Genomic DNA, 27,841 nt, shown 5'->3' on the forward strand with positions numbered 1-27,841 from the left:
CTTGTAAAACTGTTGGAAAGTTTTTCATTTCCCTATAGAAATTCTTGACCCAATTTTTCTGCCCACAAATCTGCTTGAAAATTTCAACTGTTCAAGTTATGTTCAGTTTTAGTTTAGCCATATAACAAATACTAGGAGCCTTTCCAGTCAGATGGGTGAGTTTTTATGTAAATCCGAGATGTCTATTCAGTGAGATGGAATGTTCTTATTTGTCACATTTGACTTTTTTGAAACTATGTATTTGGAATCTTATCTAATTTTATTAAAGATTTAAATTATTTTTTCTTGAGCTGCCCTGAGACTTTCAATGTAACTACTGAGTGAAGACTCAAACAATATCCCTTTGTTTTCCCTTCTAACTTCTTCATCATAGGTGAATATTACCTATTATGTAATAGGTAATTACATCAACTGAAAGATTCCAGATTTAGTTTAATAGAATAAGAAATCTAAGGTGAAAATCATAAAATGTAGAGATTAAATAAACCAAACATTACACAGACTAGAGATAAATAGCAGAAATAACACTTTCCAATTACAAAACATGTGGAGATTTTACCTGAAATAAACTTTACTTACTTTCACTATATTAAATGAAATCAAAATATGCCTAATTTTGCACTTTTGAAAGTACAATACTGGGAATTTTGTAAAAGAAACTAAAAAAAAAATATTGATTCTAGAACCTTCATTATTGAAAGATTAAATTAGGATGTTGGTGACTCACACATTATTCCCCTTGTCAAAATATTTATTCCATTGTTTTGTTGAATTTTATGTTTCTTCAGTGACATTTACATCTTCCTTTTTTAAAGACTGCCTATATTTTTAAAGTTTAAAATATAAGCTACAATAAGAATTACCGTCTTCACAACATGCAAAGTTAAAGGCCTAAATCCCTCTTGTCGGTGGACATTTGGCATCTAACCACCATTTATGCCTTTCAAGCTCTCCCTCTCTTGTTTTCCAATTGTTCGGAGTTAAAAATAAAATAACCCCCCCTTTGCCATTTGATCTCTCTCTCTCTCTCTCTCCTTTCTCACATCCCCATATAAATAACATGCAAGAAAGCCCTCTACTACATTTGCTTGCATTAATTGATGTTTTAAAAGTCTGTTAAAAATAAAGCCCAGCAGTGACATTTTTCTTTACTAAAGCACGAAAGCAGCACATTACAAACATTACAGAAAGCTCCCTTGATAAGATAGTGAAATTTGATTCTGGCACTAAAATGTAAGCTACTGCATGTTCTTGGGTAATTTTTTTTAAAAAATAAACATTTTGTGCAACCTAGTGCAAAGCAGGTGGAAATGAAGTTGTTCAATTCATGTAAAGCCACATTACATATGATGAACATCTGAACATGCTAGTATATAAATGTTTTGTGACAATCTCAGGATCATCCAAAGGCATTTGGGATGTTCTACCTAGAGAAAAGAAGACTGGGGTGGTGGTGATATCAGTGTGCAGCAGTGATGGGATTCAGCCAGTTCGCACCACTTTGGGAGAACCGGTTGTTAACTTTCTGAGCAGTTTGGCAAACTGGTTGTTGGAAGAAATCATTAAGGCAGAGAACCGGTTGTTAAATTACTTGAATCCCACCACTGGTGTGCAGGGATATAAAAAAGGCTCATAGAAAAACATGGTCAGGAACTATTTTCCTTTGCAATAGATACTAAGAGAAGAAATAATGGGTGTAAGTTATAGCCTTTCTAAATTTCATTTAAAGTCAACTTCCTGACAATAAGATCTGTACAAAGAAGAGTCTTCCTATGAGGGTTATGTTTTTCCCATCTTTCAAGGTTTTGAAGAAGAGCATGGCAATTATCCTTTGAGAATGGTTTAATTGGCAGAGAGTTAGACTAGATACCGTTTGTGATTCTCTTCCAACTCCACAATTTTCTGATCACATACTTACATACATACACATACATAAAGTACATATACTATTAAGGAGCTAATCAGTATTTGCTTGATCAACATTTTTGTGAATGACTTCAAGATAGCATTCTGGGAATAAATAGCCATATAAAAATGGACGCCGGAGTAAGAAATATTTGGTGGGCAACTTGAATATCAAGATATGAGGCTGAGAAATGAGATTCTGACTTCTTATTGCGTTGTCTATGGATTGATTTACCAATTCTTCACTCTGTACATAATTCATTGATGGTATTTATTGCAAAAGTACCAGCCATTAACTTGGAAACCTTTCAAAAGGGATTGTCAAGTTCATGAAGAAAAAGGTTTTCAAAAGTAATACATCATCGTGGGTATATGATACCTCTAGGTTCAGGGCTACCAATTTTTCCAAATACCATTTACCAGAGAACAGCTGTAGAAGAGAGAGTACCTTCATGCTTCCAGTTTTTCTTATGGATATCCCAGGGGCAATTTCTAATTACTAAGTGTGTGTTCACAAATCTGGTTTGGTTTGGTCTATGTTCAGTGTGCAAATTTAAAAACTGTATACAAGTAGATTCTGCGGCTTCTTCAAAAAAGTTAGGATTAAAACAAACATGACTTCTGTACTGTGTTAATGATATCCATGAAAAAATAATGTTAGACTAGTTGAATCACTGTTTGAATCAGCAAGGATGTTTATATCTCTTGTGTAACTAATTATGCAGAGAATTCTTGAGTATGTATTAATAACGAACTAATAAAATAGACAGTTTGAACCTTTAAAAAGGCAATAATTTAAATACACATTTTACACAGAATCCTTGTCAACTGGAAGTACAAATCTATAATAATACTTGGAAATTTATAAAAGTGAAGAAATTTGACCTTCACATATTTCTTTACAAGTCTGTCAGTTGCGCAAATTACAGATGATACAAAGAACTGAAAATTTACTCAGTATCTGGCAGCACTGAATACTTCTGTGTCATGTTTCTATGTAGAGTGTGAAAATTCACTTTACAATATCTACTAAATGTTTATAAACACATACATAAAAACAAAAAAATGTTTTCAAAGAATTAGGAGGTTTAGCTTGCAAACTAAGGCACAATTATTTAGATATAAGTTCCACTGGCACTTATGGACATTACTTCACAAGTGCTGTGCCCTTGCCAATGTTTATCTGCTATGGTGGGTAGCCTACAGAAATAGTTTCAACCACATAATGGACTGGGTTGAGCTCTCCACTCAGGCCACGAAGCTTCTCTGGTGGCCTTGAACAAGGCACTCTTTTCTGTTTAGGCAATCTCAGGAGCTGGTATGAACACATCCTACTCTAAACTCCTCGGAGGAATAGCATAATACAAATATTATATATAACAAATTTAATTCAAGCAATCTCTCATTCCCATGAGCCTCATTCTGTCATTCCCTAGTGTTTAAAATGCGGCTTGATGTTTGATTTGGGCTGCTCAACTGAAAAGGAAATTAAAAGTACTCGGCGGCATATTTTCCTCAAAAACAGATGTATTTCTCTGCACCTTTTACTCCAATTGGCAAAAAAAGGGTGGAGGTAAAACAGGATGTGAGAAACCACACTCCCAGACATGCATCCTCAACATACATACATGCATATATACATAGGTGTATGTATGTATGTATGTATGTATGTATGTATGTATGTATGTATATGTTTATGCTTCAATCTGAATTCTCTATCTTTTTTTTAAGGTCTAAAATATTATTTTATTAATCTGGCATGTCTTGTAGAATTTACACATGCTTCCCATTCCTAGATCCTTTTATCAGTTAGAGGCATCCATTTCGCCCATACAATGCTCTTCAAATGTATTGAGACTGTAACATTTCAATCCCTTGAATTTCTATCAATCTGGCCAATGGCAGCATGGCTTGAACGTACTTCCAATGCATATAGAGGGCCTCATGCTGGAGAAAGATGAACTAGACTAGAGCATTCTACCTTATGAAAATTAAATCACTTATACAAGAGGTTATAGAATTCATGGACAGTTTCCAAATACAATGAAAACTATGGAGATGTACTCGAAAAATATACATGCAGTAAATTGTAGGCAACCAGTGACATTTGATATTATAAAAGTAACATAAGATTTAAAATTAGTTAAGTGGCTGCCAACAAAGGCTGGATGCTTATCTGTCAGATATACTCTAATGGATGCTATGTTGGGAAGAGGGTTAGCTTAAATGACCTCTATGATTCTATGATACTTATGCACAAATAGTTGTTTATGTGACGCAAAAGACTAAGAGCAACTTTGACATGAAAACTAGATTCTAAGCACTGTAAGGCTATTTCATTTGATTTTCTAATGTGGGAAAATATTAATGTGGTTGTAACTAAACAGAATGGCACCACAAAGACCAATTGGCTTATTATGGCCTATGCTTTTGTAGGCATTCTGCATCACATAAGTTAGGAATCAAAATCTAAATAATTTTCTTACACTGGTGTATGCAATTCGTCACTTTAAAACAGGAATCATTAAATTAGAATAACCTGATAAGTACTGTTGATTGGATAAAAGAGTTTGGCTGAGATTTAAATTACAATCATTTAATAATTAATGCATTTAGTGTTGTGTGTTTGTGTGTTTGTTCTTTTATCATTTAATTAAAAAGGGGGCAAAACAATTCTATGCACATTTAGTCAGAAGTAAGTCCTAACCTTGATAATATCTATTTCTACTTAGGTGTGCAAAGAATGCCTCCTTTTCCTATAATTAGACACATGGCAACCAGCAAGCCCTGTTTTGATATCTCTATTAACCGAATGCTCATGTTTAGCTGCAAAACTTGGTTGCACTTCTTTCAAGATCTTTGCCCAAGACAGACCAGTAAACACAATTCCTCTCTCTATAATTAGCCTTTTCTCTAAGGGCTCCAAAGTAAGTCTGCATGCCGTAGATTTAATATCCAGTGCTATATCCATATGCGCTGCCCTTGCCTGGTCCCAGAGCATATAAACTCCCCTATTAGCAGCCTTGACTGCTTAATTATGCAGATTTTTTGTACCCGCCTGCCTGTAAAATTACTGTGTCTAACCTCCCCCCTTTTTCACCCCCCCTTCTCTCTCTGCACCATGCTGGCCATTCTAATGAAATCGGCATAGGGGAAAGGGCCTGATTTGCAGTTATAGAGGCTGGATCACACTGGCAATCTGCCCTTAGTGGGAGTTACAAAAGAAGTCAAATGCCTTCATCTGGTTCTACCCTATCATCCCCAAGGTGATTGAGTTCACTTCCTGATGCTTCCCAAGTTTTCCTCAGGCTGTCCAATCAGCACATCCACCAGGGAGCCCAGCCTAGCTTGCAACAGTCTCTGTATCTAGTTACAGCCCCACCAGGGACAGTCAACTATCCACCCCCAAGCCTTCAGATGAAAACCTTTTCTAACAAGGCCGCCCAGCGCCAATGAAATAACACGCATCTGCATATCCACTGGGTCCCATGTTTCTTGTGCTCATGGATTATGTATCTTGCAGCCTCTAATAAAGAAATGCAGTTCTTTGTTTAATGTTTATCTTGTGCTTGTTAAGCAAATGCTAATGTTGTATCAGAATGCTTTAGTGCTATTTGGGTTTTTGGTGATTTACTACAAGACAATCTGCTGTGAAGTAAATTTAGATGGGGGAAAGAGGGAATAATTTCAGCTAAAAAAGGAGACACATAGGCACACATACACACACACGCATACACACAAACACATACACCACAGTCAGAATTGTTTGGGAGAGAAAAAGGCAATAGCCAGGGAGAAAGAGAGGTTAGAAAACGAGTCCAACAGCTCCCAATGCAGTTTTCCTAACCCCAGGCTGACATGCCCACTTCGTCACTGGTCAGATTGAGAATCTGAAACATGGAATGAACTAAAAAGGATGAAATGGTTCCTTCCCCTAAAGCAATATGGTAACAGCATCCCGGAGGGTAAACAATAAATAAATAAATAAGTTTTTCTTTTATTCTATGGTTTCGATTTTAATGTTTCACTTTACATAGCAGTATTCACCCACAGCAAATAAGCCCCACATTTTTTTCTAAATTAATACCGCTAGATGAGAGCAGTACTATTATTGGTCCTTTTTTCCTGTTCTCCACACTTTTTTTTAAAAAAAAATGTTTGTGAAGGATTTATGACAGATAAAATGAGCTTTTTATTTATTATCTATTTATTTATCTTCTATCTACTGAATATATTGACCTGCCATTTTTAGCAGAATTTGTGACATGGGCCCTTTAGCTTAATCTTGTGAGGAATTATGTGGAACAACTTCTCAGTAGCCTGACTGACAGGATTGTAACTCTGATTCAAATTATAAATTCTGCCCTTCTGATACTCCTAGGCTAAGAAGCCAGTAAGGACAAGTAGATCAGATTCTTCAACTTGGAATTTGATAATATAGCTCTTTATGAAGACTACAGCTGTTTATATATCCATAACACAACATTGCAGTCTTTCCATTTAAGTGGAACAGGTTGAGGAATATTGAGATTTTGATTCTTCAAAAGCACAAAAAAATGGGTAATGAGATATAGTGCTACTTACTTCTTGGCTACCTTCAAAAGAGTTGGACTAATTCATGGAAGTCATAGGGATCAATAGCAGTGTGACTGCTTTGAAGGCCATCTATTGGGAGACTAGTAGGCTTCCTTGTGCAACTCTGCAAGCCACTCTGAAAACAGATTTCTGGACTTGATGGCTCAGGAATCGATAAGTGACTGATACAATTCTCCTTTTGCTTTCTCAGTGTAACTCAAATGTATCTCAAAAGATAAAAATTACGTAACAAAAGTAAATTACTCCAGAATGATGAAATTCCTCCTATAATGCTCATACTTGGTAAAGCTTTTATCTGTGCTGTTTTTTTACATAACTGCAATAGATTAGAATTAAAAAAACAACCATGTGGTGAAAACCACATTAATCTTAGTCATAAAGTCAGTCAAAACATGAGAATATTTTGCCATGAAAAATTCACATATTCTTCTTTGTTGATTGAATAGGTCAGGGGTGTCAAACTGGATTTCTTTGAGGGCCAGATCAGCACTGTAGTTCTCCTCCGTGGGCAGGTGGGAGGGCCAGGGAGTGGGGGCGTGGTACGGATGTCTCCTGCAGCACCCTGCTGGCCAAAATGGGGCTCTGGGGGGCCACGCACAACACCCTCTGCCCCGTTTTTGGCCTCCTGCAGCACTTTACTGGCCAAAGACGGGCTGAAAACAGGCCACATGGCCCGTTTTCGGCCTCCATGGCCTCCAGAAGCACTCTGCCAGCCAAAAAAGGGCCACAGGGTGTGTGTGTGCACACAGCCTGTTTAGACAACAGAGATACCACGGGCTGGTCCTTTGATATTTCCAGCCCAACCTTGCGGGCCAGATTTAAGCACCCCGAAGGACGGATCTGGCCTGCGGGCCTTAAGTTTGACACCCCTGGAATAGGTGATTTAGAAATTGTATGGAGAGATGATCTGTCTACCAGAAAAAGAGTCTTCCAAGTGAGTTCATTCAATAGAATTTATTTCAAATTTTAGAGGAGATTTATTCCAGTATAGCCTGAGTGCCTTGATCTTTTATAAAAAGAAACAGTCTTGCACAAATGTTTAATTAGGCATTTACCCTCTTAATTTCTCATTATCTTTGTCACGGATAATACCCTCTTTATTTGGTAACTATCTAGACAAAAAAGAAAGAATTCTCAAACACCAACAGGTCTGTTTCATTCAAAGTTAGAAAGTTCAGTCAGTCAGCATCAGTGACATGTTTAGCTTTGTAGAAGAGGATATTTCATATATTTATCTACATATAAGTTCCTTAAGAGCATAAAGGAAGACATTACTTCTATTGATCATGTGTTTATAGAACTTGTTGGAATAATGTCAGCAGTCCTATCTTTAGCTAACTGATAATCTTGAAACGCATATATGCTTAAAAACGGTCTACTGATGTTCTAATTTTGACAGTGGATTTCCAAGCTCAAAACACTTATTTAGTGATATAAACCTTAATCACTGAAATGCAAATTTGACAAGATGGGTAATGTTACCACTTTGCCAAAGTTGTCTTGGAAAAGTAATGGAAAAATCTGTGCAAAAAAACAGATGTGGCAATTGGAACATGACACCATTCTTCAGCAAATACTGTCGTGCCTAAGAACAGGGCTTGTGTCATGAGATCCATATGCTTGTATTGTGAGGAGAGATGCAAGGCCTTTATTTGGATCTTGGGAGACAGTCTCATCTTATCCAGAATCATGTTTAAAATGATTTCCAGATGTTCTATTTTTGGGGCTGGCAGTAACATGCTATTGTTCTTGCTTATTACAAATTCTTGACTCTACAGGCACTATAGCATCTGGTTCATATACACCATTCCAGAATAGCACTTTGGCTAAATACAGAAAAATCATGGTGGCAAGAAACCAGGATTGGTATGAAGACTGAGAAATTCTGAATAACCAATACAGAATGAGCCTGGATATATGAAAATGAATAGCTTTGTTTACAAATGAACTGGAAAATGAAACTATACCTCTGTCAATTAGACTGATATTAGCATGACTGCTGCTGAATGACATGTTTTACTGTAAATTTGAAACTTTTAATAAATTTATTACTCTATTAGAATGATGTCAACTGTACATTTTGTCTGGAATTGTAATCAGGATAAATACACCAATTTTACCAGGATAGAAAAATGGCTAATCCTGATTATTATAATAATTAATTTGCTATGTGGCCTGCATAGACCACAAATGTGCCAGATGTCTGTGGACGGAGTACTTTTAAACTTTGCTATTGATTGTCAACTGCTATTCCAATGCTTTCTGCTGGTGTATATTGATCAGTAATCTGTCCATCCCCCCCTTCAGCTCCCTCTCACTGAACCTACGTTCTTCCTCTTATCTAGTAAAGTAAACTTCAGATCTGTCCTTTGATTGTATCTATGAGGGTTTTGTAGTCATACCTACACAGCAGTGCTGTGATATCAAAAATAATATTATTTTTGGGTCAATTCTTACCTAAAGATATTAGAATGAAGATTTACTATCTTGCCCAGAATAAGAAGCAATCAATAAAGCTATTTTAATTATTATGCTACTTTAAATAAACTATATACTCTTCTTCAAGAGTAGACACAAATATAATTGAGCTATACAGTTTCATGTATGCTGGAAGTGAGGTTTATATCAGCTATTAAATTAATAAGCTCATAAAGAAACCCAAATGTAGCACAAAGAAGGAAAATCCTGCTCACAATAGCTACAAAATCCAAACCATCACAAAGAATTTTAGTACTCTTAAATATTAGGTCTCATATCTAAGACTTTAGGGATAATACTTGATATTACTTCACTACGTCAAATGAAAACTTCTTGGTATTTCCTTATTCTATAATTTGGGCATGTTAATATAAACATTTGCATTTAACTGGCTATATTAGGCTGATAAACCTTATGTGTCATCTGTATTTTTTGGATAGTAGAAGTCTATAAATCAAATCCTGACATAAAACCAGAAACAATGTTAATGCTCTCTCAGAGACATGTAAAATTTCAGTTTGTCATTTTGAGATTCAAGTCATATCTCTGCAACTATGCACAGTGCACTTTAAGTTAAAAATGAAACATCAATATATACTTAAAGTAATCATGTGATGCAGATCGTTTGTCATTCTTTTCTGAATGAATTATAATCTATATGTTGGATTGATGTGAAAAAATAGGATTTTATAGGTCTCAGATTTTGCAGCCACATTTACTTGTAATAATTAATACATATTCACAAATATGGTTTTCTACTGAATTGGGATTCAGTTGATAATATATGATTATAGGATGTGTTATATAATTAAAGGAATATATATAAAATAAAATGCCCGATCAAACCTAAAATGGGCCAGAATGTGATTAAATGAAGTAACAAAAATGAATTTAAAATCACTTCAACCCATAATTATAACTAAGCATACTCAAAAGTGGTCCTAGCAAATTGCCAAGCTTTAAGAAATAATGGAATAGCACCAAGTAAAGGTTTTTTGAGAAAGTTGAGACAGAGTTTTTGGAAGGTTGCTCTTTATACACCCAACTGCCATCTGTCTCTGTATCCCTCTCTCATTCATCCATCCATAAGTGGGATTCACATAATTTACCTACCGGTTCGCCCAGCACCGAAAATGTAAGCATGCGTGTGCCCGATGTTCCGCACATGTGCTTTGCTCTCTTGTGTGCCTTCTGCGCATGCGCCCAGACTAAAAAACGTGCCTAAATAGGACAGCATAGAGCCCGAGTGGGCCCACCCGCAATTTCCGCTACTGGTTCGCCCAAATTAGTCCAAACCAGCTAAATATCACCTCTGCATCCATCCATCCATCCATCCATCCATCCATCCATCCATCCATCCAATCTATATAGCTGTTCGTGATTCTGGGTGGCAAACAACAATCTTAAATAATTAAAGGACAAATAACAGACCACTTTTAGAGAATCAGGTAATCCTCGCTTAACGATGATAATTGGGACTATAAACGATGTCATCAAGTGATGTGGTTGTAAGTTGAAAAACTATGTAACTGTACCACTTAATGACAGCAATTTCAATTGCCAGTATTAAGCAGACCTCACTGCTTAACTAATGACCTTCTGTTGGCTTCGCCATTGAGAGAAGCCAACAAAGAAGATCTCAAATTACAATTAATTGACCATAGGGATACTGTGATGTCTTTAGTATGAGGACCAGTCCTAATTACAACTTGCTCAGCTCTGTTCTAAGTTCAAATGGTTGCTGAACAAGTGGTTGTTAAGTGAGGACCGTCTGTATGCAAAAATAGTTGATTATGGGATTTCTGAAGTTCCTCTTATCTTTAAGTTGCACATCTGCCTATATGAAAGTACAAACTGCATTGGAATTCCAATGGCTAAAAAGGTATAATATATTCCTCAACATGTTGAACTTCAGCTGCAGTGTTCTTCATCACTAGCCATGAAAGTTAGGCTTGCGAACAATAAGACTCTTAGTTGGTTCTAAACCTTGGACAAAGCATACCATTCCATGTGTATGAAATTCTTTTCTTCCACTTTGTTTCACAAATCACAAGTTCAAATTAATGGCATATACAGAAAAAGTGAGAAGTCATTATGCATTGAACTGTAATAATGAAAAGAGCTAAAAGGTAAATTTTATTTGGAAAACTGTTAGAGAACTAACAATTACCTGTATTAGTTCTTAGATATGAAGATAAGATAAGTTATTAGTTGAAATGTGCAGCAATCTAGATAATGCAAGAATTGAGGTTCACAAACACTTTATTAGGAAATAGGAGGAGGAACATGCTACTTTTAGGGCAACAGTGTTCAGATCAAGGCAGAGATTTCTGCCTTTGTTGTGTGAAATTATCCTCAATTACAAACCATAGTTTAACCTTATTACCCAGCCAGGATTTTTGTATGGTATCTCATGAATGAGTTGCCCAATGTTACATTATAGCAATACTACAGAAATTGATTGTCTGTAGTACAATGAATGAAAGGTGCATCAACTTCAGGGACAACATGTAGAGCCCCAAATCCATGGAGAACAAGCCAATAGGTTGAATAAACAACTGCAGGCTGTATATATGCAATAGACTATCAGAAGGTTTTATTTTCCAATTACTTACACTGTTTTCAGAATTACTAAAGTATATTCTGCTTAATTAAATGAGGTTCATCACCTAAATGTTTAAAGGTAACTGCTCTCCTGCTTAATAACCTTGCTTAATAACACACAAGTACTAACATTTTTTTTAAAGAAAGACTTTTGCTGCATACACAAGTGGTACTCCTCACATCCCCCATTTCTAGGTAGATAGCCTATTTCAGTGCAGGGCAGAGGCAATTCCAAAAGAATAGATAAATGAAGGCATCAATTTCCCTTAAAAATACATGCATAGAAATCTACTAACCTGGCTGATTTCATTTAGAATTTCTGAAAATGTTGGTTTTTTTTTTTTTTAACAAGAACAATAGTTTCCCAGATTCAATCATTGAGTGCCTCTTTTGTTCTTTAGCAAAAGGCCGGCAAAAATCAATGGCTATAAGGCATAAGCTTATTGACAGGAATTCAAGAACACGCAATAGAATGTTGGTCAAAAATGACTGTGCTTAATCTATAACAGACGTAATTTGCTATTATCGCTGAATTTTAACAAGAGCTGCTCCAGAAAAACACCAGCATCTCTGCTCCTGTGTCACAAAGACTAATGACATTTAATCATGACTATTAGCATATTCTTCTTGTGACAGCTGACATGCAAAGCCAAAACTGATGCAATTCCTACTATAATGCATTTAGGCTACAACAAAAGTTAACTAGAAAAGAGGAAGCCCCCTTGTTTATAACCTACCATTATTCAGTACATAGCAATTTGCAGAAGGCTTCCTTGTGCAATTAAGTCTTTTTTAAATGACAATCTCAGTGGTTATTTTTCTGTATCTCCTAGAAGTTAAAATTAAAATCTTATCTGGAGAGGCAAGACTTTTTTTTTCTTTTCCCAGTGGGTCAGTGTTGTAGTTATGAGGTCAGAGGTAACAAGAGCTGCAAAACACTCAATGCCATAGCCCCAGCTTGGCTAGATCAATTCCTTATAATTGCCTCAGAACAACTTGTACGCAAATCAATTGTTATTACTGCCTGTAAACATTGTGCAGGCAAACTTTTCTCGCTGGAGAAAATTATACAGAAAGAAATGTCTGAATCTTTACGTAGTGTTTCTTTACTATAATGAAATAAAAATGGCTTCCACATAAAGATTTATGGCAAGTTAGAAATCCCTAGATTCCACACTGGGTGCTACACATATTGGCTTAACGTGGTATATAAATGAAGCAAATGCTTCTCAAAAGAGAAAAAAATATTATTTAAAAAATGTTAAAACAAGATGTGGTTAAAATTTGGGTGAAGAATTTATTTTAGCAGGAATGAAAAAAAAGAAAAGAAATGAAACTGTGTTGTATATAAATCCTCAATTTTATTGAAAATTTATATTGACTGACAATCATGGAATCAGAATAGATATGTTGGTATGGAAGTTAATCTAAAAGGGGCCAATATTGGGAATTTATGCCCCAAATGAAGATAACACAGCATTTTATAAAGGACTTATGGATAAACTTTCTATATGAAAAGTGGTGTCTCCTGAGAGATTGGAATGGGATGGTTACATCAGAAAAAAAAAAAAACTTCTAAGAAAAATATTAAAAACACATAAGGTAAAGTGCCAAAGGATTTTTTGTATGATGATGATGTTATCCATTCAGTCATGTCTGATTCTTAGCAATTCTGTGGGCCAACTCTTTCCATATCTTCTGATCTTGTAGCACTTCTTTGAGTTTTCTATGCTCTGGCTTGTTTCAGCTTTGATGGTGTCCAGTCACTGTATTCTTTGATGGCCTGATTTCCTTTTGCTGCAAACTCTTCCAAATATAATTGCTTTCTTCAGTGAATTCCCCCGCATGACATGGCCAAAGTAAGTGAGAGACAGTTTCGTGATGTCTGGTGTTATGTGCTCCAGTACTTGCTTGTTAGTCACCTTTGCTGTCCAAGGAATATGCAGGAGCCTTCTCCAATAATGAATAATATGGAGTTTGTTTATGTATATAAAAAAACAGTGACTCAAAAGAACATACCCATTATTCTGAAAGACATATATCTTTTTCAACAACAGAGATTATTTGGATTTCTAAGACTCTGGCCATTAATTTCAAAAAGTGAAGACATTACCAGAACTTTTCTTAGGTAACAATCCAGTGACTTTAAGTTTGAAAAAGAAAATGGCTCTGATCGGAAGCCTTTCATGAACTTTTTGCATAAAAATAAGTAAAAGAACTTATAATTTATGATGATTAGATAAGATAGTTTATTTATAGAAGAAAAATATAATGTAAGTTTAGTGAGAGGAAATATATTTGGAGTTTAACTGCTGTGTAGAATATCAGAAGCCATGTCTTTTGATCTTTATAGCTTTCCCCCCCTATTTTCTTCTACATTTTTTCTTATTGCATTCAGCTTTTTCTGTTATTTCTCTGTTATTTCATTTGTTCTTTTTTAGTTTGCATTAAAATCTTTCAATAAAACTTAAATTTAGATATAGATGTAGATATACCATAATGAAATGGAAATGTCCTCAAATGATGGACGGCTATGATTAGATGGCTTTGGGTTTATCAGGATTTCTGAATCCAGCAGATTTGATAGAATTTGAGTTAGAACATGCAGAATTAATATTATTGACATTGATATTTTATGTATGATAGCTAAATACATTAATTGAGGCCATCAGTGTGTATTTCAATGGCATTGGTACTCTGGTATTCAGAAAACCTGACACTCTTCACATGAGTGCTTCAGTTAAGCTCTAACTTCCACTGACATAACTCAATTGTAGAATGTCTACATCCCTATTTATCTTCCTGCTCCATTAACTACACTGGTTGCCAGTTTGCAAGGTGCTCACCTCTAAAACCCTTCATGACATAGAGTCTGGTTATCTGTGATGGTTTCTGCCCTCCCAGTAACATTGGGTACAGTAGGCATACTTCAGATCCTTTCAATTAAACATTATCCACAGAAGAAATATAACTTCTCTGGAGCAGCATGTGCTTTCTGGAACAGCATTACCTAAGAGATTCATATTGTTTCCACTCTAATGGCATTCCAAAAGTTGTTGCAAACTTCGTTTTGCCTCTCAGGCATGGGGCAGGGTAGCTACCGAGTCCGTTAGTTCATTTGGGGGTGTTGTTTGAAGTATTGTTTGTTCTTCTGGATGTCAGGGACTTTTCTTCTAGTTTCTGCCATCTTTTATTTTATAACATAAACTAATCTGAGAAATCTGGACTTAGATGGCCATAAATCTAAATAAATAAATGACCTTCTGATCTATATGTTTTAACATGATTTAGGCTTGAGATGTTAGCGGTCATTTGTTTATTTGTAAACATATCTGTGAGAGCTAAATCAATCTAGTATCATTTTGGTCAAAATCTTTCCAATTTTGCCTCAATAGAAGAAAATATAAATAGCTGATGGTTGAACTGTGTATGATAAGCCAAGTGCTACAACTCTCTCAATTACAACACATGGCATCACCATAGAACACAAGCCAACTAAAGCCTTCTTAAGTAAATCAAAAGACCCAGTAGACCCTGGAAGAAAAAAACAGGTGTCACCTATAACAGAGATCCCCAACCCATAGGCCGTGACCCACTACCGGGCCGCAGCTGGTTCAGAACCAGGGCGTGCAAGTGGTGGATGAGTGCAGTGGCAGGTGCATGTGCAAGCACATAAAGCTCTATTTGTGTGAGTGGTAGGTGCACCTGCTCACCTCTTGTACAAATGGAACTGCGCCACTTGCACAGAACCATTCCCTCTCTCCCCCACCAGTCCACCAAGCCAGAAATGTTGGGGATCGCTGACGTATAACATGCAGTGCAATAACTGTAACAAGCACTAGGTAGGACAGACAGGCAGAAGACTAGGAAAGTGCATCCATGAACACCAATTAGCAGTCAGAAGATATAATGCAAATTCCTTAATCTCACAGCACACAGTCTCACAGATTCAACTATAGTTTCAATTCGGAAATTAAGCATTTTAGACCAAGATAAATACAAAAATGCTATGGAATTCCTGGAAGCTTGGCTTTAGGAAAAATCAGCCATAAAAGACAGACAGACAGAGACATATTTTCATGTCATTCAAAAGAGACAATAAAACAGCTAAGAAGGAAACAAAAAGACTACAACACATCCTCTCCAGAAGCCAACACCCAGATAAGCAGGGATTAACACCTGGCAAGCAGAAAACAATAGCCTAAATCAAAGGACTACTGAGGAAAAAAAACCCTCACAACCCCACCTAAACTGGCAGGCCAAACTACTGTATATAAACAGGGAACAAAGCCCCTACATACTAATGCTGATGGTGTTACATAGGTGGGTAATGAAATGTCTTCAAGTAAATAACCAAACTCAGGGTGCACCAAGGACCCCACACTTTTGCCTTGGTTCATTGCTGATAAAATGGAAATATTAAGTGATGTTATAATTGTTATTATTGTGAGGCTGAAAAAGATGAAAAATGTAACACCATGAGTAAATACAATTATTTACAATTAAGTATATTCCTTTAAGACTGGGGTACTTTTCTTTAACTCTACAAATATTGTAACATTGTGATGAATCTCAAGAGCCTCTCTATTCCAATCTAAATAACTTCCTATTAATATTTCAATTAAGCATCGTTATTTTTTTGCCTGTACCTAGTTAGAATAGAATTCAATGAGATATATTTGGAAGGGAAAGAAAAATCAATGTCTCTTGTAGCTATTACTAATACTAGAATATGGAGTTTCACAATGCCATTTGATCAACTATGTGCATCATTAAGCTGACATAAACATCCTCCCATACCCTGTAATACTTCTTTAAAAGTAGAAGAGCAGAGCAGGAACCCCACTGGATTTCCCTTAGCAACCTGACAAGAGCCCACAAGGTCAGCTAGCAGGAAGCGCAGAAAATTATACAGTAGGGAATTATCAGCTAAATTATTTCACTATACTCAGGATTTTTTTTTTTTACTGTTTCTCTCATGACAGCAGCCTCTTGCTAGTTGTAATAGAAACATGCATAAAAGGACAGAAGTGACATGGGGAGGGGGAGAAAAAGAGAGCGAGAGAGGAAAAAAAACCTTCCACAAAGCAAGCACGCTCCCAATCTTTTTACACCGAATTCTCAAAACCATACCTGGAGATTGTTGCTCTAATGAACAATGGAATCTTTTTAAAGGAATCAAATCTAGTTCTATAACTCCTATGCACAAAATATATGCTCCCAGGTGTGTGTATGGTCCTCAGATTTCAAGATCACACTGTTTATTACTCATTATGTGAAGGAAAGACAAGTAAACTGCATATCCACAACTTACGGTTGTCCAAATGTGTTGAGTGCAATTTGCAATATTCCTTACCAGCAAAACCAAAGATGTGTTTGAGTCAGGGGTGGGTTTCACTTACCTTTACTACCAGTTTGCAGTGGGATCGTGCACTTGCTCTCGCTTCGCTTGCTCTTCTGTGCATGCGCAGATCACCAATGATGATGTCATGCCAGGTGGGCGGAGCCTCCCACCGGTTTTACTACTGGTTCTATAGAACCGGACAGAACCGGGAGCAACCCACCACTGGTTTAAGTTCAGAAACTGCACTAACATAGCATGGTCTGTTAGATTTTCATTTTGTACATTGTGTGATTCCGAATCACTGAAAACATAACTATGCTTTATTCAATATATGATATTACACAAATCATGCTTAATGTGGTGCATGAATGCAGTTGTAACATACAGTATCTTGATTCTCTGAAGATAATGAAGAAGAAGTTAAGGAACTTGACTATGGCAATCTTCAGTACACTGATTAACTTCAACTGTTTCCATTTATATTGGACCTCATTTCTCCAGCTCAAGCTCATTTCACCATCTTGGCTAGGAATTCTGGAAAATTTAGTACAACACAATTGAAGGGCGCTACTATTAAGAAAGCTGTTTTATTTTCTATCACATTCTAGCTCCCATGTATTGTGTTTATAAACCAAACTGGCCTTGCTATTGTCTTGGGGCAATTTAATTTAATTTAATCTAATTTAATTGCAGTTCTTGGTTTTATGGTTGCAAACCACTTTGAGGGCATTAGTCAGTTTGGCAATATATAAATTAAACAAACAAACAAACAGCCATGCACACATGCAATATAATAGTTCATTGCCAGTTTTGTTTATAATAATAGCATCTTATAGTAATAGTATCTATGACTTTCAGAATGTGATGCAACATAGGATAGCATTTCTCAATTTAGCCCTCCTAAATATGTTTCAATAAAACTACAATAAATATTATCCAGCCAATTGCAGAGCTGAATTATGCTACAAATCATAAGCTGGTTCATACATTTTGTTAAACAATCTTTTGGGAGAATAGGCCATAAAGGCCTCATTCACTTATCATACTATACTAGAAATCATAATTAATAAATTATAATGAGAGAATTCACTTATTATGTTGGATTAAAATGAAGCAAACCACAGTATAACTTAGTGATGTGTCAACCAGACATACACAATTCTTGCTGAAAAAATATTAGTTTATTGCTTCAAATACCACTATGGCTATCATACCAGGCAATAAAGAAGCAGCCATTGTGTTTTGCTTAATAATAGGAACATGTATTATTTGGATTATCACAATGTCAGTTAGCATAATGATAATCTAGTTTTGTGTTTAAAACCATAATACAGTGATGCTAGAAATCTGCACCTTATTTGAAACGCCCTATTTGAGTGCAAAACAGTAGTTTTATAAGGCAAAACAGTGGGTATTTTTGAGTACCAAAATGGACTCTTTTGATCCTTGTTGTTTGATCTCCAAAATGATCAAAACAGTTTATTCACATTCAAAACAATGTGCTTTGGCCTAAAACATGGCATTTTAAACTTGGAGTGGTTTGAATTCAAATTTTTTGTATGCCATCTATTTCAATTCCAAATTACACCAGTTGCAGTTTTTCCAGCTGTCCGAGTTTGATACATGCCAGGGGTTTAAAAATACATCTTAAGAAGAAAAGACATAAGTCAGTCAGGTTCAACCATTCCTCGTGCTCTTTTCAACAATGATAAATAGGAATGCAACCAAGTTCCTGCTCGGTAGACATTCACTTCAGCACGAGCAATGCTTTCTTTACAGCTTTCTTCAGGTTCCTTTAAGAAGCCCCTGTACAAAAGGACTATATCTATGTAACATCAGTAGTAATAACTGCAGAGGCGACAGATATTCAGTAGTGGGAAATTCTGTATCAATATGCTTCCTGGCTGAACGAGCCTTGTTTATCAATTAACAGATAGTGAAAATATTTTCTGCAATTATAGAGATGATTTCATTCCAATATGAAGCAACACCACATCACTCTACTTCTCTAGGGAAAAGGCAGCTCCTGTCACTATTGTGGAACACAGCTAATTTTAACAGAGTCTGTGTCGGCCTCTTGAGGAATGCCATGTTGATGAAGGAATATACAGTAGGGAACTTCTCAGAGGATCAGGCTGATTGGAGAGCCTCAGGAAAGGTGTGAGGAAATTGCATTTCCTGTTTCTTAGCAGGGTTATTAACCAGGAAAGCAACTTTAATCACTGGAAGACCACTAGCAAGGTTATTTTTTTATATTTAATGTAACAAAACAATATCTGTTATTCCTCAGACGCTTTTTAATCTATATGTCAACACAATCATTTTATGCTCCTATACAGTTGTAAACAACTGTAGGAGTATGTTAAAATGTGAAAGCACAGAATGTATTTTCTGTGATTTAACAAAATCAGTTAGCTTTGTATTATTTTCATCTTTCTTGCGTACTATTAAAGGATGAAAGTAGCAAATACACAGGGTTAATGGTAAACAAGAAATGTACACAAATACCTAAAAATGTCAGGAGGATGTAACAGGGTTAACAAAACTCCTTCAAATACCTGTTGGCATTTTCAGACAGTAAATGCCCAGACAGGCGGGAGCTCTAGCTGCTTTCAGACAATCCATAACGACAGAGACTAGCTTTGTACTTTCATTAGAATACAATAGTAGAATGGCTGTATCACTTCAAAATAAAAGTCTTTATACAATTTTAATGTTTAATTTTCTTGATACTCAAAATAGACTCTATAAATCAAAGTATCTGAACAAAGAGAGATGCTTAGAGTAAGTACCCACTTCCCTAGTCTGCTGTCTTCTTCCAAAAGGTTACTTTTGCATTTTACTGTACAGATGAATGTTCATATTCTCTTTTAATTGTTGTCCAGAGTGGTATAGTCCATTTTTTAAAATTACTTTGGATTTAGCATCTACATACCTCTAGAGCTGCTGATGTTGAGGACAGCAAAGAGAATGATAGGTGTAGTGTGAAGCTGCTGACTGGGTTATAGGTAGCACTGTTGAGGATCTGCAGCATATAGTGGTGAACACAGAATGCAAACATGATAGGAATATTTCAGCCATCTTTCCTGCTATCTAGTAGTCATTTGGATTTTTAAACTCTCATTACTGATTCCACTGACCAATAAGAACTCCCCCCCCCTTCCTTTCAATTATGTTTGGTTGCTTGGATTAAGTCCCTGCAGTTTTCTTAGCAAGGTTTTTCAGAAGTGTTTTTCCACTGCCTCCTTCCTAGGACTCTGAGAAAGTGACTAGCCTAAGGTCACCCAACTGGCTTTGTACCTATGGCAGGACTGGAACTCACAATCTTCTGATTTCTAGTCTGATACCTTAACGACTGCACCAAACAGGTACAATCGTTAAGAATATCTACAGGACAGTAAAAATCTATGCCCAAAGATAAGTACCTGGGCATTATGAGGAGATGTAGTTTGGTCTGTACTTAATACTGGAATGCTGTTATTTTTTTTGCTTCGACTTCTATAGAAACAGTATCTTCCTGCTTAGGAGGAAGAAGAATGGAATCTATACTATAATATTTAATTATGGAATAAGGGACATAGCCTTAGAGAGTTTCTTAAGAAAAATATCCTCAATTAATTTTGGGGTGAGGAGTAAGGTGGAGAAAAACTCTCAATACAGGGAATGGGTTTGATTTTTTATTTTGTTTTTGAGAGATTGTGTTCTTAATTTTTAATAATACTCTTGCAAGTAGCTGGGAGACAATGTTTCGTATCCAAGACTGAACATGGAACAGTAAAGCAGAGAAAGTGTTACAACACTCCTTGTACATCTGGGTTTTATGCCAGTACATATGAATAAAAGAGATAAGGAAGAGAGGCAAGGCTGACTGAATATGCTCAGTGGAAACTCATCAGCAGAAACCAAGAAAAGTGATCTTTGAAATTATTAATAGTAAGAGAATGGTAGCAACTTTCCCATTAAAAAACCAAAACCAAAAAAAAAACCTTCTGAAACTAAAATGCTACTCCCTAGAAGGGCCTCAGAACTGACTCAAAATATCTCATAAAATCTGTATACCCATTAATATATGAAAATAATCTTTCATAATTTTCCCTAACCACAATATTTTAAAAGTTGGCTTCAAATCCCCACCCTTGGTAATAAATTTACTGTAGTCCAGATTGTGTACTCACACTCTCTGGTTTGAACTTGGCAAAGCGTCTTCCCTTCAGACAGCTCCACATTGGGCTCTCCTGCTTCCCAAAGTAGAGATGAGAGAAAAAAAATAACAGCTGTGTTTGTTTTGAACATATGATTTTGTTAGGCTTGTCATTTCCACCCTAAAATAGTGGACTAACTCTAGGGCTGAGACAGGTGTACTTACAGTAAGATGAGATTTCATCAAATGATGAAATATGAATTTTGACATCACAATGCAAGCTCTGCCCCATTTGCACTTAGTATAAGATATTATGATTCAAATTGAAAAGAGGCAGAGTTTCTGTTACAAAGCCTGTTTTGTCACTTCCTTCTTTGCCTGTTCACAGATACTCATCAATAGGGGGTAGCCAGAAAGGATATAAGCCCTATTTCCCTCTAGCAGAAAAAGAATAGTAATATGTAATTTTACTGAAGCAATTATTTATGAAATCAGTACATAGTTAAATCTTAAGAATTATACTTCAGTCCTTGGGTGTTCTGGGAAAGGAAAGAAGATGGAAGAAAAGTAAAAATTAGTTGGCTGTGCTTATCACTGACCATCTTTTCTTTGCTCTTTCAGTTCCACTGGACCAATTTTTAATTTACAACCTAAAAGCTACTTTTACTCTTTCTGTCTTTTGCTAAATGCCCAGTGAGAGTTTTGTTCTAGAAGAAGGCTCTCAAAATTTAACCTTAAGGAATTTCTGAAGATTGTTTTAAAACACACACACAGCACATATATACTTATTGGGAAAAAACAGTCATCTCATGTGGTGCATCTGAATACAACATCCAGAATTGTTACCATTACCAAGCCTGCTGAAAATCCTGGGCATTGGAATTATAACATATTTGGAGACACTAGCTATAAAGCTATAAACAGACTGAAATTGCCTGATATTTTTTTGTTTTTAATTCCTGCTATAATTTTCACTGTAGTTTTCAAATTTTGTCAATTACCACATTTAATTGTTATTGATCTTCAGAATTAGTATAATTCTATAATATAGTAAACAAACCATCAAATAATCAGTAACTCAGATTTTAAAAAAATCATAAATATATATGACACTGGAGACGTGGTTGGATATGCACATTTAAATACCTGTGTGTGTACATATATGTCTCAGGAATGCCCTCTTTTGCCATCCAAGCATTATACTAAAAAAGGTGTCTAAGAGTCTAATTTATCTATGTTAATGAAATTTTGATGTTATGCCCTTACTGAAAAAAATGTGTGAGGGTTTTTTTTTGGTAAGAAGACTGGATTTTTATTTTTCATATGTAGCAGGGTGTAGAACTCATAAGGGAACAATTTATTCAATGAATTTCATAGATATTTTCAGTTTACTAATTGCCCTAACAGACTTTTTAATTTGTTCAGTCTTGATAATGAAAACCATGTTTTTTCCTGTGGGTTTTCCCATGATTTCTCTATATCAGGTATTTTCTCTTCCCTCTCCTCAAACTCACTGAAGAGATTCATAAACCTTGCAGGAAATTGAACACTATTTATTTATCTTTCCTCAAACGCAATAGTCCCCTTGCCTTTGACAAAAACAATTGGGTGACTATTTCAGGGAGATGAAGTGAGAGAAGAACATTCTGCATTCAAAAGAACTTTTATGTCAAAATGGAATTATCTGAATGTGGATTAACTCCACAAAATTGAGTGGTAAGCTATTATGCATATTATAACCACTATGTGGAGCAACCACCATCTAATTTTTACTGTGTGTGGTCTTCATAAATTAAGACTTAGATGGATATTGATGCAGCTTCAATGACATGCTTGGTCTTACATTGTAACAAGGAAAAAACAGAAAAAGCTTTTGACAGTGAGACATGCCAGAAGCTCAAACCATTATGTGGTGGCTCACAAGCTGTCTCAATGGCCATACGGTTGTTGATGGCATCTCAACGGAGTTCAACTTCCATTCTCAAAAACAACCAGTCTGCCAAATGCCTAAACTATAAAAATCTTCACATATAAACATTCTGCGTGGGTGGACAATGACTTGTCGTGGCTTATTCTGAAATGCTTTCAAAAGAAAATAGTACTAATGCTCAGTGCAGGTAATCACAATTTTGAAGAAAAAAAAAGATAACCTAGAGTTGCGTTATAATTTTTATAGGTACAATTTGTACCTATCTTTCAGTAGATGAGAGAGGTGGCACACGAGAAACGGATCATTAAACAGTAGTGTGAAGCCAGGGAAATTAACCAGCTGCTGTGAAAGCCACCTCTCTTATTCTCTCAGTGATAGAGAGAAATAAGGCAAAAGAGGGAGAGGAAAAGGGATAAAAAAGGGAGGGACGGTGATAGTAGTGACAATTAAAAATATTGTATTAAATCCAAATCCAGTGATTTCAATGGAATACATAAAATGACAGTGCTTTTACTTCTGAAATGCATGATTTTATGGATTAATAATGTTGTGACCAATCAAAAGTCCAGGCTAGTTCAATGACCCGTAGGCACAATACAGTGTAAAATACTAAACCAATGCAATCACATGTCAACCCATCTGTCCTTCCAGATTTAAAACGGAAGAATTCTACCTATGTTTAAAACCCTTAACAATAACTTGACAAGTTCAAGTCTTCATATTGCACTAGTCTTCACATAAGAAAAATGAAAACGTAAGGCAAAACTGAGCTGCTACAATTGACAATTGGAGAATCAAGAGTGTTTTATCTCCCTCAATAAAACATGTTACCTACTCCATTACTTCCTCAATCACTTTGATTATTTTCTACTTTTTCTTTCTAAGTCATATAGGCAATGCTACCTAATCATAAACCAAACAATGCCTAGAGCTTTACTGAAGACTTTGTATCTGCAGAAATTGAGTGTATGAAGAGGATACAAGAAAAAATGAGCTACCTTTGTTTGCTAGATATTGGTATCTGTGCAAACCCTTTTCCACAAGTATTTTGTTTTAGAGTGAATGGAACATATGTACCTACAAATACAGAGAGTGCTCTCTACAAGAATAGAACACTGTTCAAGTGTTTTGTTCTTTCCATGGAGAAAACTTAGATAGGCATGAATATCTGAAGTCATGGCTTCCTCTCCCTGCTTCAGGTTGAAAAGCGAATAGGCAGCAGGAGGAAGCTGGGCTCATATTCTTTACTGAGACTTGAAAATAAGTTAATTATATATTCATACATTAATGCAAAGGATTCCAATTAGTCTTTTATACATTTAACAGTACTGCAAATTCTTTCCTGAGCATAGGATTTCCTTTACTAGCTGTAGTGTTCACTCATACAATCTGTAAAGTTATCTGTTTCTTTCCTAAAAGCATATCTTATGTTCTTTTTCCTAAAGGAAGTTAGCCCATAAAAGCTGGAGAAGACCATTCAATACTTGAACATCTCCAATGTTTCATCAAGATATATCCTGATCTCAGCATCCCAGATAGTAAGGTTTCCTATAAGTTAAAGAATTTAATCAACATCTCCTGAGCCCATTCATAGAACAACTTCATCACATACCAAATCAGAATATTTTTATTTTGCTTACATGCTTATTTTACTTTCACATCTCTTACTCTATCAATAAAATATGGCATACAATATTATGAAAAAAATTACTACTAGGTTATATTATTGTGCAACAAAAAGAATAGGAGAGATAGAGGAGAAAAAGAGAGATAAATCAGGAACAAAGTAACAAATTACATTGTCAGTAAAATGTGAACTTTTTGATTGGGGATGACATTTATTTTAAGTATGCAATGACGGCGGGAAATCTGTCAGGTTAAGACATGGCAGAGGTTTCAACGTTTGTTAAGAGTGTCATGGGAATTTAACTAAAACTGTTAAAACTGACACAACTGGCTTTGGTTAACACATTAAGCATAGGAAAAGCGCCAGTCAGCATATCCTCTGTAGCATCAGTTCAGTTAAATTATCTGGAAGATGATAAAACTGGGTGGGATAATAAATGCTACTTTTTTCTCTCTACACATCAATAGAGGGAGGGGAAAAGAAAGAGAAGGGGCATTTGGACAGAATTCTGTTTCCTTCCTTCTTTTTTCATAAGCAACTGTTTTGTAATTTAAGGAGAGGGAGAAGGGGAGGGGAGGGGGAAGGAGGGAGGGAGGGAGGGAGAGAGAGAGAGAGAGAGAGAGAGAGAGAGAGAGAGAGAGATAGAGAGAACATGCAAATTTGTGTGCTGGGGAGGGGAGGTTTGCTTTATCACCTGAATAAAGCAAGCAGAGAACATATTACTACACAATTAGTTCCTCTATCAGTGCTGAAGTCCATGAATTCTTACACGCCCTTTTGAAGAGCTGTCTAAAATATTCTATTCTACTGTGATGAAACTGCAATGTCATAGGTTAGCCAACTGTCAGAACAGAAGATTATAATGGAAGATGTTGCTTTTTAGGAGAGGACCAAGTGTTCCATTATATGGATACTGCGTGATGTTCTTGATGAGGGTAAAAAATTCACCAATGGAAATGATGAAACTGATCTCATGTATAATGTATACTGAATTATAAGGTATTTCATATAAATCAGAAATACCTTATGAAATTTACCTTTATTTTTTATTTTCTTATGAATTTGTCAGTAATGCTATAAAAATAATTTCAACTTTTTTTTCTTTCAGATTCATTTCAACCTGCTCAATATCTCTTTCATTGTAAAATAACACTAATAAACCCATCAATGAACTTTTCAAGAGGGTGGGTCTTATACTTCGGGATGTCAAATTGTAGGTATGGAACAGATCTGTGATACAACCATGTATAAAAGCGACAGGCAGTTTTTTTAAAAAAATGACATGAGTGAATATTTCTCTCAGTGTTTCTGAATGCTAGGAGATAGGCATAGTGTGCTCCAAAAGTCCATACTGAAATATACTTAGCATGAATATAATATGTGTGCATAGAGAGGAAATTTGGGGTAATTTTTTAATGTTTTAATATGATTGTCTGTATTTTTATAATGATTGTTTTTATATAGTGGTTTTATTTGATTGTTGTACACTGCCCAGCATGACTTCTATAAATTTGATAAATAAATAAAAATACTAACAGAATTCTATATACCATTCTTAAATCTACATTAAAATAGTTTTCCAACAGTAACTTAACTGTGAACTTAAATGTGTCCAGATTCTAAAATCTATGTGCAGTGCAGTTAATGCCCATCTGCTCCTGTCTGGTTCTGCTGAAAAAATGCAGATGCAGAATTAAACATTAAAACCAAATGCAAAAACCCAGCAGTAGCTGCCAACAAATTGCCTTCATACGCAACAAGTATGATCTTCTAGAGTTTCATATGCTGATTTTTTAAAAAACAACAACCAATAGTGCTATATTTTGGAACAGAAACAACGTATGGAAAAAATTGGAAATGAACAAAAATAATACTATAGTTTTGACAATTAAAGGTAGGGAAAAAATCTAATTTAATTTATAAATAAAAAAAAAAAATCCCTCAATTATAAAGCTAGTTCTGTGAAAGGATTTGAAATAACCGGATTGCTTCTAGAATAAATTTACTATGTGTTATCTCTATATTTTTAAAAATTAAGCAACATTTTTCATTGAAGGAGATCATTTGAAAATTTGATCATTTTTATACTTCACAATATCATTGAGCAAACTGTCTGGACAATACATTTTAAATAAAAAGAAATCTGCATTGTGTAAAACATAATAATCATTCCATGGGTAATAGGTATGTTTCTGCTTGCTTATGAGCTGGCTATGCTTTATTTCTACTGAAACAATAGTTTGTTTTAAAATTACTGAAAAAAATAATACCATTCTTTACCATTAACACAGTTGCATGATAACAAAAATGTAAGAAATGCTCCAATAATGTTGTAATCTCAAATAATATATTTTAATCGAATGCCTCAAGATTAGGAATATTATGGCTGCATAACCTTTCTTAGTAATAGTTATAAAAAAGGATTACAAAAATCAGTTGCAGCTCAGCATTGGTTCCAGATTATTAGATGAATTTAGGAAATCATCATAACTTCCATATTGATTTCAATGGGACCCAAGTGTGATTTTTGTGGATTCAATTTCTATTTTTTAAAGTTTAGATATTTCTTCCAGAGAATTCTGTCTTCAAAAAGAATAGAGACTATGCTACCTTTTGTAGAATGAAACAACAAAAGATATACCATAGCTATTCAGAAAGAACAGTCAGATGTTGTATGCCCGATTAAAATAATCTACAGTAAAATTATATATTTATTAGTCTAATATTCAAAATACTGGCTATGAGCTTTCATATTAAACAATTATTACAGCTGATGAGATTATTAAAAACTCCAAAAAGACAGAAATATATGTGATTTTATTTCTCATAGCTATTGTTACATTGAAATGGTGTTTTAGGAGCCAATTGTTCAGCTTGTACTTTCACTAGTGCAATTCAATCACTTCCATCAATAAGGCAGTAAATATTTTCACCACAGAAATAACCTTGTGGCTGCCTTATAATTACCAGAATGCTTGCTGAATTACTTGCTTTGTTCCACTATCCCCTGTCAGTGCCACAGACCTCCCTGCCTCTCTTGTTTTTCTCAAAAGCAATTTAGAAAATGCTTGTATTTGAGACAAAAGGAGAACATTTGGTGAAAGAAAATTCATCATTAGGTATCTAGAGGTTTGTTAATAGAAAAGGCAACTCCCACAGTGTATCCTAGTGCTCAAGCCAGACACACATGCTCAGGACCAGCAAGCTGCCTTCACA

General features: G+C 35.4%; 1 protein-coding gene and 1 long non-coding RNA gene across 12 annotated transcripts in view; both read right to left on the minus strand.

Annotated features, from left to right (window-relative positions):
* Positions 1-27,841, minus strand: part of ZNF521 (zinc finger protein 521) — a 316,223-nt gene that overhangs the window by 59,276 nt on the left and 229,106 nt on the right. The gene's annotated exons all lie outside the window — the stretch shown is intronic.
* LOC117672720 (uncharacterized) lies at positions 632-21,316 on the minus strand. Its single transcript, XR_004593332.3, has 3 exons — positions 21,103-21,316; positions 19,863-19,952; positions 632-17,461 (listed from the first exon to the last, which is right to left on the minus strand). It is a non-coding gene; the product is annotated as an uncharacterized LOC117672720 (long non-coding RNA).

The sequence above is a fragment of the Pantherophis guttatus genome, chromosome 3 (genome assembly GCF_059756535.1).
Source record: "Pantherophis guttatus breed Tessera chromosome 3, ASM5975653v1, whole genome shotgun sequence".
In the NCBI taxonomy this organism is placed as follows: Eukaryota; Metazoa; Chordata; class Lepidosauria; order Squamata; family Colubridae; genus Pantherophis; species Pantherophis guttatus.